This window comes from Nicotiana attenuata, unplaced genomic scaffold (assembly GCF_001879085.1).
Source record: "Nicotiana attenuata strain UT unplaced genomic scaffold, NIATTr2, whole genome shotgun sequence".
NCBI classification, from domain to species: domain Eukaryota; kingdom Viridiplantae; phylum Streptophyta; class Magnoliopsida; order Solanales; family Solanaceae; genus Nicotiana; species Nicotiana attenuata.
In genome coordinates this window covers 383901-400692 of record NW_017670899.1, presented here as the reverse complement: position 1 = coordinate 400692, position 16792 = coordinate 383901, and the positions used below count along the sequence as shown (strand labels likewise).

Here is a 16792-nt window from a genome sequence, read left to right as displayed (position 1 = left end):
TAAACCAAAATTGGATCATACAATGTGTCAAAACAAGCTATTGAATGCTTCAATCCACATGCTGATTTTAAATCTGGATTTCATGTTTGTGTCTAGATTTGCATACTTTTAATATAAAAAAACGCTAATGTTAAAGCTTAATTCCAGAACTGTGTTAAACCTACATGAGTCATTGACAAATTCTTTTGGACATGCATTTAACTATAATTCAGTATCTATATTAACATGGCATCAAATTCCAAATGAAATTGAATTATACTACAGCTATACTAAACAACTGTGTTAGACAATCTCATTAATACAACTAAAAAAAAAAAGCAATCTAGACAGTCCAATTACAACAGTCCAAACGTCCCATTAACATGACTAAACTATTGTTCAAATAATATTACTTATGCTGAACATCAAAAATGAAATGAAACACAGCAAAACATTCATGTAACAACTTGTCCATTATTGAACTTCAGAAGTGTTCAGGTTGATCTGATTCTTCACATAACACTTGAAGCTAAAAAGGTACCTGGAAATGGAATCAAAATGAGGAGAAGGAGAGGTCAGCTGCAGCAGTATAAGAACAGATGCAAAAGCTTCAACAGGAAACAGCAAACTCAAATCCAAAACCCAGGAATTGAATCAGGAGAACAGCACCAGTAAATGACCAAAGCTAAGACCCAAACGAACCCAAACAGACTTGGAATAAAACCCAGGAAAACTTCTGAACTTCAGCAACCAAACACCAGGAATATTTAAGCTATTTCTATCCTTATCTAAGCTGGAAACTCAAATCAGCAGCCAGAACTCGAAATTAAACAAAAAACTTCAATAGAATAGCATTTTTTTGGAGTTTTTTGTGTTGTTTTTGGTTTTTGAAGATTTAAGATCTAGAAGGAACTCTCAAATTCTCAGATCTCAGTTTTTTTTTTTTGGTTTTTGAATTTTGAAATTCAAATTTTCAGATCTAAAAAACTTGTGAAACAAGGCAGTAGGGACTGTCTTTTATAGGCAAGACTAGGGGAAGTTTCAGATTTTACATTTACCCCCTTGCCCCTTCTTTTATTTTTCAGTTTCTACTAATTAGTCCCTAAGGTTTTGACTTGTTGCCCAAGTTACTGCACTAAGTTACTGATATTCCCAACTAAAACCCTATTCTAGAAGATTCTAGGAAGTTCTAGTTTCCTCTACGGCATTATTCTCTATTTTGGAATGCCTATACTACCCTTCATTCAATCTGAAATTATTATCCTATACTAACTAATCCAGCCCCCTTTTACCCTAGTCAGATTTCGACTATAGTTAAACTCAAAGAATTCTAATTCAGCTATATCCAAACAATTAAACTAATAAAACTAACTAACAGCAACAATAAGAAATTATTGATTAAACTAAACACTGAAATAATAGAAAAAAAATAAAAATCAAACACTGACTAAACAGGATTGCCTGAAAGATTAAAAGAAAACTAAAACCTATACTAGTAGAAACAAACACTGAATTGAAACAAAAATATACATCGAAACAAAATTAAACTACAATCAGAAATCAAAAAAACAGGATTAACCATAAACCAAATCAAAACAAAAATTAAAACTAAAAATCAAAACAATCACAAGAACAGAATCGACCATGAACAAAATCAAAACAAAGATTAAACTAAAATAAAATCAAAAACTCATGAGAATAGAATCAAGCATAAAAAGGAAATAATCAAACCAAGAAGAAACTTACTGATTTGATCTTCAATTGGACTGACCTCAAATTTGATTTTTAATTAATGTTATATGTTTATTTTGTCCAAAATAGACATATAACATTAATTAAAAATCACTCGAACACTTGAAACTCCCAAAACAGGTTGAAAGTTTCGAACCCTAGATCTTAAATTCATGGGGCTCCACTTGGATTTGAAGGGTTCTGGTTTGAGATTCAGGATGAGGAGGTCAAGGAGACTATAGGGTGTGATTTTGGTTGGATTTGGAAGAGTTAGGGTTTTGGCCGGAATTTTGATTTAATATTCGAGGAGTTTGGTTGTGATTTGAGGGAAACTAAATCCGGATATAGAAAGAGGACGTGGAGGAGTATCTATGGCGTAATTTTGGGGTTCATCGGAGAATCGCCGCCGGCGGAGGCGATTTCCGGCGGGCGGCGGGCGGCGGAGGACGGTGGAAAAGTGGAGGTGTTACGCCGGCGTTACAGGGAGAGAATGGGAGACGATTGAGGTGTAGGGGGGGGCCTATCCGACATTTAAATATTAAGCTTAACCTAGTTCTAAGCCGTAGGATCAAAGATCCTCGACGGCCCAGATTGCCTAACCCCAAAACGACGTCGTTTTATGATCTGAGGGATGGACCGGGTTGGCTATAAGTTTGGGCTGAATTGAAACGGTTCTGAGGAGTTTGACTTGGGCTGGAATTAGAAATGGCCCAAGTTACACACACCAGCCTATTAATCTTTTAAATTCCTTTCATTCTCAATTTCTTTTGTTTGTTTTTCTTCTTTCCTTCCTTTTCTTATTCAATTTTTAGATTTTATTAAGCACAAAATTAAAAATAGACAAGACCTGATTTAACTCTAAAATTAAACTAATTAATTCTCAAAAATTAAACAAATCCTAGTTTAAAAAGAAAACTCAAGGAAAAATCAAAAATTAAAAGTAAAACAATGCAAAAGGACTATTTTGTTATTTTCTCTTATTTTTTGTAAGGTTAATTAACTAATAAAAATGTTAAAATGAGGTTCTAAATGCAAGTATGCTATTTTGTATTTTTTTTTTTTTTGTGACTTATATCAATTAATAATGCACACAAAAATGCAATCAAACAAAAAATCATGCAATTAATTCCCTAAAATTCAAATAATAAAGAAAAATCCCAATTTTTTAAGAATTTTATAGGAATAGTTCAAGCGAGGCAAAAATCACATGCTCACAATGATCAAGCTACAAACCAATATAATATGCATATATAGAACAACTGAAATTTTTTCCCAGTGCAACTACAAAATACGAGACAATATTTGCTCACAGAACTCCCTTACTCATCAAGCGAGAGATTATGATCAATTTGCTGCTGAATGAACCTTCATAGTGCATTTATTTGATGAAAAAAGCAAAAAAAGAAAAACTCCATATGTACATTTTTACAGTTGCTGAACTTTAATCCGCACAGAACACTCTTAGGAATGAGAGTATCAATACCTTGGATAGCAGGAAGAATACTTTCAGTTTTGAGCCATAGCTGGGTCTCATTGAGATCGCACTTATAACGGATTCCAAAGGCTAATCATGCTTAACCCCTTGACATTACTCCATCCTACTTCTGACAAAAGACATTTCATTGCCTCCTCAAAAAGAGTTTGTTACAACTTACAACCCAATATCTGATTTTGAGAGAGCAAAAAATAGAGGTCTTAGAATTTCATGGAAGATATATCACGAGAATAATTTAGTCCAAAAGAATAATTTAATGGAAGGAAACTATCCAGTCCAAAATGATCCAGGCATACTTAAGATTAAGACGAGTACGCAGGATACATACAAAAAAAAAAGGAAAACAAAGAAGAGTAAGGAGAACATATTTACCCTTCGAGCGAAAACACAATGAGACTCGCGAACCCTCCGCAAGACACTGTGTAACCTTGATGCGTACACTGTACCCGAGCTGCATTCGCAACATTTTCTGCAAATTCGACCAAGCTTCAATTCACGGTAAATTTCTAATCCAGACTAGACCCTTTTTTTTTTTCATCCAGACTAGACTTATAGTTAAGGAACCAACAACAGAGATATTAATCATGAAGAACACCTCAAATCAAGTAAAACATTATCCCACAGATAGGTAAGTTAAAAGAGAAAATCACTTGATTCTTCTTTTCATCAAGACCCAAATTGATATTCCTTGACAATTAATCAATGCTAAGATCATGATCAACATTTAATATCATTTTCAAACATTGTCTAACCCCCACAGAGATGTAAAAAATTTATGTTTTCAGTGAAGCATATTGTCAAACACTTTGTGGGGATCAAGTCATCCTATTCCATCTGATGGCTCGAGGAGTTAGGCCACTCTCCTAATTGCAGAATCATAACAATTGATTAAATTCGCAATCTTTTTAGGCACCACAGATTCGATTTGTGCACATACTTAATATAGATATGGCATGAAAAAGAAGGAGTTAGATAAACTAACCTTAGACTTAAGGAAATGCAAATTGAATACTTGATAATGTACATGATTAATCAGCAAAACCACATTACTCCTTGAATCTATGTATTAACCTTGATTAGTGAATACACTAGTGAAGTTAGCCTATGGAAAAAAACCACTGAAATGGCTAGCAAAGTTAGCCTATGCAGAATTTCATAGCTCGTATACGGAGATATAAATGACCATGAAACACTACGGCACAACACAACTGTTGATTTAATCATCAACTACGCCTTGATCCTAAACTAGTAACAACCACTATACAATCCTCTGTACACATTTCGCTGCTATTATATCTTTGAACGTCCAACTAAGGGTTCTCTCATCCCTACACTTAGGGACAAGTTCTAACCAAACCAATAGTACTTCTAGCAATTTTCAATCATAAGGAACTTTCCTTACAACACCAGAAATATAAAATCTATAAAGAAACAAGCAACAAAAAATCGTACCTGGCACGATGGAGGTTAGCGAACTATTTGCGAGCCCGGCGAGAAGAGGAGAGGGAAAGCAGAGATTAGAAAAGGAGAGGAGAGGAGTGGGAGTCACCGCGTCAATGATCCAGATTTGAGCCAGATTTCGTGGGAAGGAGAGGCAGAATACATAGATCTAGGATTCGTTTATTTGTGAGTATTAGATGTCTAGCATATTTGAAATAAACCAGAAAACATGTTAAAAATTAAAATATAAGCAGTGGCGGTTCAAAGCGCCGTAAAATACATTTAAATCGCCGTTTTACAAATGTCTGGCATGGCGGATTGAAAGCTGCCCCACAATATGGTATATTATGGCGGTTTGGCAAACCGCCATATGTAACCCGCCGCAATTTTCCTCCATTTTTGTAGTTTGTAGCAAGTCTATTCTAATAACATGGAAAATAAATGAAATAACTTGTGATAACTAGATGTGACGACCCGGCCGGTCGTCTTAAGAATTAACGCCCCGATTTATTAATTGTTTTCCCCGTGTTTGTTGTTGCTATCGTGAGTTGCCGGGAGGAATTATTTGGAGTTTCGGAGAGTTTTGGGACACTTAGTCCCTAAATGAGAACTTAAGTTTTGGAAAATTTGACCGTAGTCGGAACAATATGAAGACGGCTTCGGAATGGAATTCCGATTGTTCCGTTAGCTCCGTTGGGTGATTTCGGGTTTAGGAGCATGTTCGGATGGTGTTTTGGAGGTCCGTAGCTAAATTAGGCTTGAAATGCCGAAAGTTGAATTTTTGAAGTTTCCGGTTCGATAGTGAGATTTTGATCCGAGGGTCGGAATGGAATTCCGAAAGTTGGAGTAGATCCGTAGTGTTGAATGTGACTTGTGTGCAAAATTTCAGGTCAGTCGGACGAGGTTTGATAGACTTTTTGATCGAAAGCGTATTTTGAGAGTTTTGAAGTTCTTAGGCTTGAATCCGATGTTAAATTTGATGTTTTGATGTTGTTTTGAGCGTTCCGAAGGTTGGAACAAGTTTGAATGATGCTATGGAATATGTTGGCATGTTTGGTTGAGGTCCCGAGGGCCTCGGGTGAATTTCAGGTGGTCAAACGGATGAAATTACATGTTGAGAAGTTGCAGATTTTGCTTCAGGTCTGTTGCAGACATTTGTTCTCTGCGATCGCGTAGGCTTTGTGGGGCAGAGGTGAAAGTTGTTCAGTGCGATCGCGTTTGGTTGAGTGTTTGTTCTTCGCGAACGCGTGGTCAATGCCGCGTTCGCGTAAAAGAAAAGGGGGCTGGAGTGAGAGGTGAGGTTGTTATATGCGGTCGCGTGAGTTGGATCGCAATCGCGTAACGAAGCCAAGGCAGTGCTACGCGATCGCGTGGTGTGTTATGCAATCGCGTAGGGTTAATTTGGGGTCAGTCAGTATTTGTGCTTCGCGATCGCGAGGCTATTTCCGCGATCGCAGTGAAGGAAATTTAAAAGCTGGGCAGTGTTTTAATAGCCCAATCCGCGACCCTTCTCCATTTTTCCACCATTTTTGAACGGGATTGAAGCTTTTGAGAGAGATTTTTGAGGAAACCAAAGGGAAATCATTTGGAGGTAATATTCTTGACTTTATAACTCGTTTATATGTGATTAAAGGTCTAATTAGTGGTGAGAATTTGGAGAAATCAGTGCAATAATGGGTAATTAGGGCTTGAGATTAACAGACCTTAAAATGTGAATTTGAGGGGTCATTTGGACTCCGATTTCAGTGTTCTTGGTATGGTTAGACTCCTGAGAATACGAGGATTCTGAAAATATAAATTTTACTTGATTCCAAGACGTGGGCCCGGAGGGCGTTTTGGTTATTTTACCCTAATTTCGCGTATTAGCTTAGAATTTAATTGTAGAATCAGTTACTTGAAGTGTTATTTACATTATGCAATTGAATTGAATAGATTTGGGTCATTTGGAGTCGAGTACTCGTGGCAAGAGCGTGGTTTCGGGTTGATTTTGAGCCGGTTCGAGATAAACGGCTTGTCTAACCTTGTGTGGGGGAAACTCCCCTTAGGATTTGGTTTGTTGATAATTGAAATGCCTTGTACGTGAGGTGACGAGTTCGTACTTGTGCTAATTGTCGAAAATCCGTTTTCTTTAAGTAACCATAATTGTGATCTCCTTTTTCCTGTTCATACCCTGTGTAATTTAAGTTTGCTATTAGCCTAGGGAAGCATGTTTAGTTGACTTAATTGCTTTACTTGCTCAAATTGACTTAGTTGGATTATGTGCAGCATGCTAGGCTAGAAATACCTGGTTTTACTTGGTATGGAAATTTGAATTGAATTAAGTATTCTTTTGTGTTGTTGCTGTGTGTTTACTTTGGGACTACGGGACGGTATCCCGGGAGATCCCCCTGTATGTTTACTTTGGGACTACGGATTTGTATTCCGGAAGATCCCCCTGCACTTTTATATTGGAACTACGGGATTGCACCAGGTAGATTCCCCCAGTACCGAGTATTTACATTTGGGACTACGGATCGGGATTTCCGGTAGATCCCCGCGCATTATAAGTTGGACTACGAGACGGTATCCCGGGAGATCCACTGGATATTTATATTTGGGACTACAGGACGGTATCCTGGGAGATCCCGGGTTGTTATCTCTATGTGAGCTGTATTCCTTTCCGTGATTATTTTGTCCCTGTTATAGCTGTTGTTGTTCTTTCTATCCTGTGTTACTTCTTACTGTTGCACTTAACTATACTGCTTATTTTACACTGTTATACCTTGTATTTCCTTTAACCTCAGTAGGGCCCTGACTTTCCTCGTCACTACCCGATCGAGGTTAGGCTTGGCACTTACTGAGTACCGCTGTGGTGTACTCATGTCCTTCCTGCTCATGTTTTTCATGTGCAGATCCAGGTTCTTCCACTCAGACTTATCACGCTTGAGGGGAGGCGCTTGTAGAGACTCCGAGGTATATCTGCCGCATCCGCAGACCGAAGAGTCCCTTTCTACTCTTGCTTTAAGTATTAGCCCTTCTGTATTTCCTTTCTTATTTAGATATTCTGGAGTTAGATACTATTAGACATTCAAAGCTTGTGATCATGAGATTCCGGGTTTTGAGAATTGTTATTAGTTTCGAGAGTTGGACTTGTGTATGCCGAGCGGTATTTTAAACACTGTTTTATTTCACTATTTCGCTTTTATCTTTTTCTTCCGCAAACCGCATTGTAAGGCTTACCTAGTCGTAGAGACTAGGTGCCGTCACGATGGTTCACGGAGGGCGAACCGGAATCGTGACACTATATAAATTACTTTATAGTGTAATATTTTTACAATATTTGTGTATATTTAGAGCTCGTTTCGGTTAGCTAATTAAAAGCTAACACTTTAAGATGCTATTAAGTATTTTTACAAATAAACAGTTACAGTTTTGTATACTAAAAATTACGTTGGGTGGTTCTTTTTAGTACCACCTTTTAAATTTTGATCCTGTTAAGAAAAATATTTAAAAAATAGCCTATGGCAGAATTTGAAGCACACTGGTCAGAATTTTGGGAAGCAATCTATCAATCGCCCAAATTTCGGAAGCACCAGAAATTTAGCCACAATTCTGATAAATTCTAGTGACTATCAGGACTTTGCCACTAACCCTGACAATCACTATAACTTACTAAAATTCTAGCAAGCATACTTTAAAATTTGACGGCAGATTATTTTTCGCAACTTTTATTATCGGGGTCAAAAAAAATCTCAACATATCCTTTTTGTGTCATTCTCCCCGTGTATATCTAGAGTTGCGGTATAAAATGGGCCCAAAAACTACATTACATAAATGGACTGGACTTACTATTTTGCTAAAAAAGAAAGGAATTTTTATGAACCCATATTGTTTAGTGGGTATTGACTTCCTATAGCTATTATATACATAATTATTTTTTATAGCTACTATTTCACTGTTACGGTAGTGTATTCGCTGTATTTCGCGCTGCTGTATTCATGAATACAGCAGCCAAAAGCGCCTAAAATCAGGGCAGTCCAGCTGTACGTGCATGTATGCACATGTATTCGCGCCATATATTCATGAATAAGTAACGACAATCACCTTAAAAATAGGTCTGTCCAGCTGTCTAATAACGAAAATAATATCAATTAATGTGATACACTCCTAATATAACTCAACAAAATCAATTCTAACATGCCCCATTATCAACCCAATTTATTAGAATGATTTTTCAGTTATATTTAACTTTTGTATTTAGTGTGTTTCAATATTTTATTTTTACTGTTGCATTAGATTCAATGTTTGTATTTACTGTATTCGCTATTTTATATTTGGTGTATTCAAATATATTTGTATATTTTAGTTGTTCCTAATACATGTTATTACTGTTGTATTCAGTATATTTCATTGGTTGTACTTACTATATTTCTATTTATATTCAGTGCATTTTACTGTATTTTAAAATTAAATGTATTCACTGTTTATATTCTGTTCTATTTTAATGTTTGTATTCAGTGCATTTCAATGTTTATATCTTGTATTCAGCTGTATAAAAAAAATACAGACCTTCGAAATACATAAATACAGGCCAAAAACTATATTTATACAAAAACGCAATGTGGTTGAGCGACTTTGTACAGAATACAATGTATTTATATCATTTTTGTGACTAAATAGCAAAGAAAAAAAGAAAGTTCGTCGGAGATGGCATTTTCCGGCCAAGACTCCTTGTGCTGACTATACACGTCGCACTAAAGAACTCCAATGCTTCAAAAAATAATGCAACCAGAAGAATAAGGCAAGCCTTTAATCAGTTCGAAGGAAGACAGTGTGACGTAACCTTTCACAAAGAATTTGCAAACTTGAATGGGTATGTCACCAAGCAAGATAAGAAACCTCACGTACGGGGAGAATTTTAAAGGAAGAAATCTTGCAGATATGGAGGCTTCAACAAATGATTCAGATTCATGAGCAAATTGAATTGAGATCAGGTAAGCTCAATTTTTTGGGAAAAACAATTCACAAGCCTTCAACATAATAAGAAAATTGAGAGGATCGACGAAGCTGAGAGATTCAATTGCAGTAACCTTAGAGGATTCAGCCTATTTTGCTCGAAGAGAGAGAGAGAAGAAAGAGAGAGAGAAAGAAGAAAAATTCTGAGAGAGAATTGTGTGTTAATTGAAAGAAAGAGAGAGGAAAAAATATAAATGGCGTATTTCATGCCTCAATGGTAGTATATACCATAACATCTATTTTGCTATGAAATATTAATTTAGCTATAGAAAATATTATTTTAAAATAATTTTGGTTATAATAAATAGGGTGTATAGCTTTGCTATAGGAGGTAAAATTTCCAAAAAAGAAATGAACAGTCTATTTGGAAAGCCACCTTGTAGATGGAATTGGTGTAATTACTAGGGTAGTAATTACACAGCCTAGTAATTGCATAGTTGTGTAATTACGACGAGCTGTTTGTTTGTCATAGTGTAATTATAGTGTAATTACAAGTTTACTGTTTGGTTGCACAAGTGTAATTACACAGTTAGATTAAATTTTAAATTAAGTTATTATCAATACTTAAAAATTAATATAATAAATATATGCCTATAAATATTTACAAGTATAAATAATATTATATATGGTACTTAAGATGTATATTTTTTCGTGAATATACATTAATTAGTAATCATATATTTATAACTAATATTGTAAAAATAATTTATAAATTATATTTTTTAAATTAATAATATTTTGTCTAGATACTTACAAAAACAAAAAATATACGTTTTGTAAGAACATCATGGAATACATGTTTGATAAAATAAGTTAATATAACATTATTCAAATGTTCGACAAAACTAATCTATGAATTCTAACTAAAAAATGAACAACATGCAATATGAGACAATACTACTAAAAAAGGTAAATTGGAACTATGAATATAACACAATTTTCAAAATTCAAAATAAAATAAAATAGTGTAACATAGGTCAAATTCCAACATAATAATAGTGAGTTCCACCGCAACTTAAGATTAGGAAACATGGTAAGTTTATAACCACATTCAACAACAAAATTTCACTTTAAGTGCATCACTCATTATATGCCAAGTTTATTAATGACCCATTATTTCTAATATTAGGAGGTGTAGTTTCAAAAAATAGAATAAGAAAAAAAAAATATAAGCAATTACATGGACTCACAAGAATTAAAGATAGAGAAATAAAAGATAAATAATGTACAAAGAAAAATATTTTTTAAAATTTCAAAAGAAATTAAAAAGTTAAACTAAAATAAAAAAAATTAAAATAATAGAAATAAAAAGTTATAAAGAAAATAAATTAAAATAAAAACAAAAAGGAAAGAAACTAAAAAGCAACCTTGTAATTACACAGTGTAATTACCACCAATTTTCATCACCCCCTTGAGAATTGGAGAATGTAATTACACCCCTCAAATTTAACCCAATTTCATGGTGACCAAGTAATTACTTGGCCAAACAAACATGCGAAACTGTGTAATTACACGTAATTACACTCAAATTTATTTCCAAGATGACTTTCCAAATAGGCTCTAAATATTTGGATTTCAACACATAAATAAAAGCGTTTAAGCTAAGCCCAAACGCTTTCATACGATTTCCAAGCCGCAAATGGAATTGTCGAAGCACAGAACAACAACATCAAATCTTGGGTCAAAATTAGTGCCAGTTCTTCCGCACAAGCTAATATTTGGAATACTCCTAAGTAGGGCTGTGCATAATTTGGTAAATATCGAATTTCCATACCGAAATCGAAAATTTTGGTATTTGGTATACGGTATTTTGGTATTTGGTATGGTATTTGGTTTAAGTTTTTAAAAAAATTGGTATTAGGTATGGTATTTGGTATTTTAAAATAAAATACCTAAATACCAATACCATACCGAAATATATATTATATTACACAAAACACATATCATCAATTATAACATAAATATAAAATATCTATAATTGACTTTCCTACATTCTCTAAGTTCATCAATTAACTCTAAACAAGTAACAAGACATTTCTAATGATCAAATATTCTTTTGTGTACAATTTTCTCTATTTGGGTCGATATTTGCTAGTTTTGGACAAAATTTTTGTCAACAAACATTTTCAGTTTTGTATTTTTCAGTACTTTAATTAAGAATATTAGAGTCATGGCTCTATGCACTAGTTAGTATTCAAACCGAATAAACCGAAGTTACCGAACCGAATAAATCGAAACCGAAATGAGAAAAACCGAGCCATACCGAATTTAATTAGGTACGGTATTGGTATAGGATTTTAAGAAATCGAATACCGAAAATACCGAACCGAAATATCTAAATACCATACCGTACCGACCGACGAAAACCCCTACTCCTAAGGCCTCATTTGTTTTTGTTTTTTAAGATTAAGACGTCTGAATTTGAATACACATCTAAATATCAAGATGTGTATTAAGATTAATATATCTAAATTTAAATACATTAAGATATGTATTAAGATCTGAATAGAAATAATTAAGACTGTTTGATTTTAACATCTAAATGTATAAAATTTATCTTTATTTGAAAGTTAATAAACATAAAATTCAAATAAAATACTAACTAATCTAATATTCTATCAATAAAATATATAGTTTTGTAAAATATGATAGTTGTTGACGGTGATGGCTAACGGGTGAATGTCGACTAGAGGCGGTGGTTGGTGGTAGTTTTGGTTGATGATGGTGGTTCATGCTAGTAGCTAGTAGTGATTAGTAGCGGTGGTGATTATGATTGATGATAGTGGTGGTGGGTGGTGAGTGGTGATAGTTAATAATGGCGGGTGGTGGTAATAGTTGTGATTGAGGAAGGTAGTGGGTGGGTGGTGGTAGTAAGACGGGCAGTACCGGCTGTGGTTGTTGATGGTGATGGGGTGGTCAGTTGTGGCAGTTGAGGTGGATGAGTGTTGATTGTGGGTGAGAATGATGGTGGTCGGAGTGGTGGGGATAGTGGGTGGTAATGGTTGATAATGGTGGCGGCTATGATTGAGTATAATGGTGGCGTGGTGGTGGTGGTGGTGGTGGTGGTGGTGGTGGTTGAGTATGGTGGTGGTACGGTGGTAGATGATAAAGGTAGGCGGTGACGGCAGTTAATAATGAATATTTGATAGCATCTTAATGAAATTAAGTCGCTGTTATAGATTTTAATCATACAAACCTATTCAGACCCATTAAGTGGTTGTGAAGTAAAAAAATAAACACATTTAATAATTAGAATCTGAAAAATTAAGATTCAGACTTTAAAAACAAACTTATTTAATGTCTAAGATCTGGATAATTAAGATTCAAATCTTTATTAAGCGGAAACAAATGAGGCCTTAGGCTACCTGGGAAAACCTTGCTGCAAATGAGGTGAGTTTCTAAATCTTGACTTTGTCTAATCTCTAGTCCTCATTCGTCAAACCCATTTAAAACTTTCAGCCAATAATCAAGATTCTACTTACCATAGGCTTCTTTTTAGAAACTTCGAGATTGACAATAGCTTGACTTTTCTCACTTACTCTCTTTACCCAACAATGTATGAAGTACTCCAACATATACCTACTGAGCTTGATTTTGCTTGCGAAGATACATTTGGTGACAGATATAGAATTTTGGGTTAGTGTGATGGGTTGTTCTGTAGTTGTCGTGATTTTGAGTATCTGTTTCTATGGAATCCATCTACAAGAAAGTTAAAAGAATTGCCATCTTCAGGAATTAATGTGTTGCGCGATAGTGAGGGTATTGATTTTTCTTATGGATTTGGTTATACTTGTCACACCTCTTTTTTAAGTTCCGCAACCCTATTACGAGGTTGAGTTAAAAGAGTTTTTCCAATTAAAGCGACATTCTGAAAAGGGATTATTTATTATTTAGAGTCGCCACTTGGAGTTGAGTTTTGGTGTTCCAAGTCACCTTTTATTTAATCCCTTAGCAAAAGGAAGATTTGACTCCTAATTCATGGTCTACGAAAACAGAAGACTGAGTAAGGAATTTTGTTGACCGGGGGAAGGTGCAAGGCACCCCTCGAGTCCCGTGGTTTTAGCACGGTCGCTTTATTAACTAATGTGAGGCTTAAATCAATTTTTAGCTATTCTTGTATTTTATTGATTATGTTTTATTTATTATCGCTTAATTAATTTTTATTTTTTATTAATTGTATTCACCAAGATGCGGTATGCATACAAGGTACTTCTTGGAAATTAAATGTTAAACCAAGGTACGGAATGTACACATGGTTATAACATAATTATTTTTAATTTAAAGGTGTCGAGACGCGGAATGCGCACATGATCCTTTTATTATATAAGTATATCAATCCAAGGTTCGGGTATGAACACATGGGCTAATATTTAAAGTACATCTAAATATTTTCTAGTGTTTTAGAGTATTTCAATTGTTTTATCTCTTTCAGATTCGAGACATTTATTTGTATAATTTTATTATTATTATTACTATTATTTTGCCAAAATTGCCTGAACGCATACCTTGGTTTTAATTTTAAAAATCGTAATTATGTTACGCGAGCGTGTACATAGCTACAATAATTAAATAAGTCGCGCCTAAAGCATGCTAGCGAATTAGAATTATTCTTTCTCTAATTTTAGAATCAATATGAGGTCACAGAGTTATGGATAAAAGTTATTGCAGAGGAAATGATGTAATCTAGTCATTAATGTTAATTAGATTTAATGCTTCTTCAAGGTGTCATGCCTCATTGATTATCAAGAACCATCCAAAAACAAAAACTTCTGGCAACTCCATAGTACTACCGTGACCTAATTGTTATCAATCACTGTAATGTAAATCCAGATTACAAGTTCTAATTAAACCCCACTGCCCGATTAATTTAACATCAATACTTATGCATCAAACTTGAATAAGAATTGACAATCTAAAACGGTATTAAGCAACAAACTAGCCAACAAAGAACCAAGGTATTTATTACTCAGAAATGAAAAATATGGCATAACATGGAGTAAGTACCAAATCTAGTAAATAATAAGAAATGATAAATTAAATAGCTAGGGAAAGGGAAACATTAAGACAGAAAATTTACAGAAACGCAAATCATGAAATATCCTATAAAAAGTAATAGTGTACAAACAGAGGTGGATTTAAAGATATTTACAGGATATCTTGCACACACTTTTCACTCACAAGTCACAACCAGACGCCTTCTCTAAATTTCACTAATTTCCATATACAAATCTAATCCTGTGATGTTTAAACCAATAAATGTATATTCAAAGATGAATCACCCAGTTAATATGCTAATTCAAGATGATAACCGTATACACATATATAAAGACAAAAGAAATAAAAATATGTTAAAGCCAAAAACGCATGAATACAAAGAGAGTGCCAAGAACTTTTGTATTAATTAAAAATGGGATAAGAACTGAACCTCAATGAGCAGTGATGTAAAGTATATAAAAGCTTCCTACGGACTAAGAGCTTCAAGCGTAACCTTGACTAGACCTCACCAACACCTCGAACGGAACTAGCGACCAATGTCCGGAGCATCAACTTAACTCGATCCAAAAAATGACATGGCTGGTTTGTCGCAGTCACTGTTGCTGCATTTTTTATTTTATTTTTTGCAGCAGGTATAGCTGATTTTTGGTGGTTTAATGGTGGTTTTCATGGAGGAAGAAGAGGATTTTTGGTGGTTGTTTGGAGCTGATATTTAGGTGGTGTTCATGGCTAGAACTTTCTGAATTTCTTCTACTGGAAGCTTGAAGAACAATAGAAGAGCGTTTTTTTTCTTCTTCTGTTCCTCCTTTCCTTTTTCAAAATCTTCCCTATTTTTTTTTCCGGAAAAGGGTCAAAAATACCCCTTTACTAGGCAAAAAAGATTATATATACCCTCCGTTATACTATCCATCCAATAAAGCCCCTGACGTTATAAAACTGATGCAAAAATACCCTTCCTTCGTTAAAACCTCCACTATGTGTAGCACCATCCTACATGACCATGATATTTTAACGTGGCATTTGCCACTTCACCACCCCAACCCCATTTTACCCACTCCCCCTACTTTGAACCGACCACCACCACTCTCCATCATCTGGCCCCTCCTCCGTGTAATTGCACAAATCTTTAAGATGAATAAAATTAAATTTCGTGTTAGCTAAACATAAATCTCAATTTTCTTAACTAAATTTCCCTTCAAAGTCTCTTTTCTATTTATTAAAACACATAAAGATGCACTCTTTGAATCTTATTAGCGACAACTGAAGCTCCAAGAAAGTTTGGTATTTGATTGAATGGTCTGGGAAATTAGGCTATATTTTAGGCTTCCATCAAATCCCAGATCTGTTTTCGGATCATTCATTTCCAAGATTTTGGGTCCTCTTGGTTTTGGGTCTTTCTTTTGGAGGTTTTGGCCATGGCTTTTCGCACTTCGGCATCAAATCTGAGTTGCTCCATCTTATTTGCATCGTCGTTAAAAATGATATCAAATTTTGGTGAGTTTCTTCTTCTGGGAATCCACTTTGAATGAAAATTGGGGAATGTCAGAAAAAATGATCGAGAAAGAGAAGTGGGAATGTGGATTTGGAGAGGATATTAGTTTGTGTTTGGGTATGAAAATAAATGGAAATGCAGAGAAAAATTGGAAGACGTGTCTTCTATGGAAGATAGCCCTTTCTCTCTGCCATATTCCATCAAAATTTTCCAGAAACTTTTGTATTTTTGGAACTTATTTTTCTTTTATGGATAAAGAGGAAGGGATATGGTAATGGGATTGTGCAATTACCGGGAGGAGGGACTGCTAATGAAAGATTGCTCTGGTGAATTAAAATTGGTGGTAGTTGGTTGATGTTGGAAATGGTGGTTGGGTAAAGGAGAAGGTGGTGGTGGATGAAGAAGTTAGGGGAGGGGGTAAACGGGGTTGGGTGCAAAATATTAGGCATGTAGGATGGTGTTGTACATGATGGAGGTCTTAATTTTTGCACTAATATTATAACGTTAATGGTTGTAGTGGACCGATAGTATAACGGAGGGTATATATAATCCTTTTCGTATAGTAAAAAGATATTTTTAACCCTTTTTCTTTTTTTTGTCCTCTTCCTCTCCTCTTTAATTCCGCTCTTTTCATTTGGGAGTGGGGGAACGTGCATTGTCGTGTG

General features: G+C 34.8%; 1 long non-coding RNA gene across 1 annotated transcript; it reads right to left on the bottom strand.

Moving 5' to 3' along the window:
• Nucleotides 1-221: 221 nt before the first annotated feature.
• LOC109244332 lies at nucleotides 222-5044 on the bottom strand. The gene is made up of 4 exons (XR_002070687.1): nucleotides 4658-5044; nucleotides 3578-3674; nucleotides 3194-3375; nucleotides 222-520 (listed from the first exon to the last, which is right to left on the bottom strand). It is a non-coding gene; the product is annotated as an uncharacterized LOC109244332 (long non-coding RNA).
• Between the last annotated feature and the right edge of the window lie 11748 nt (nucleotides 5045-16792).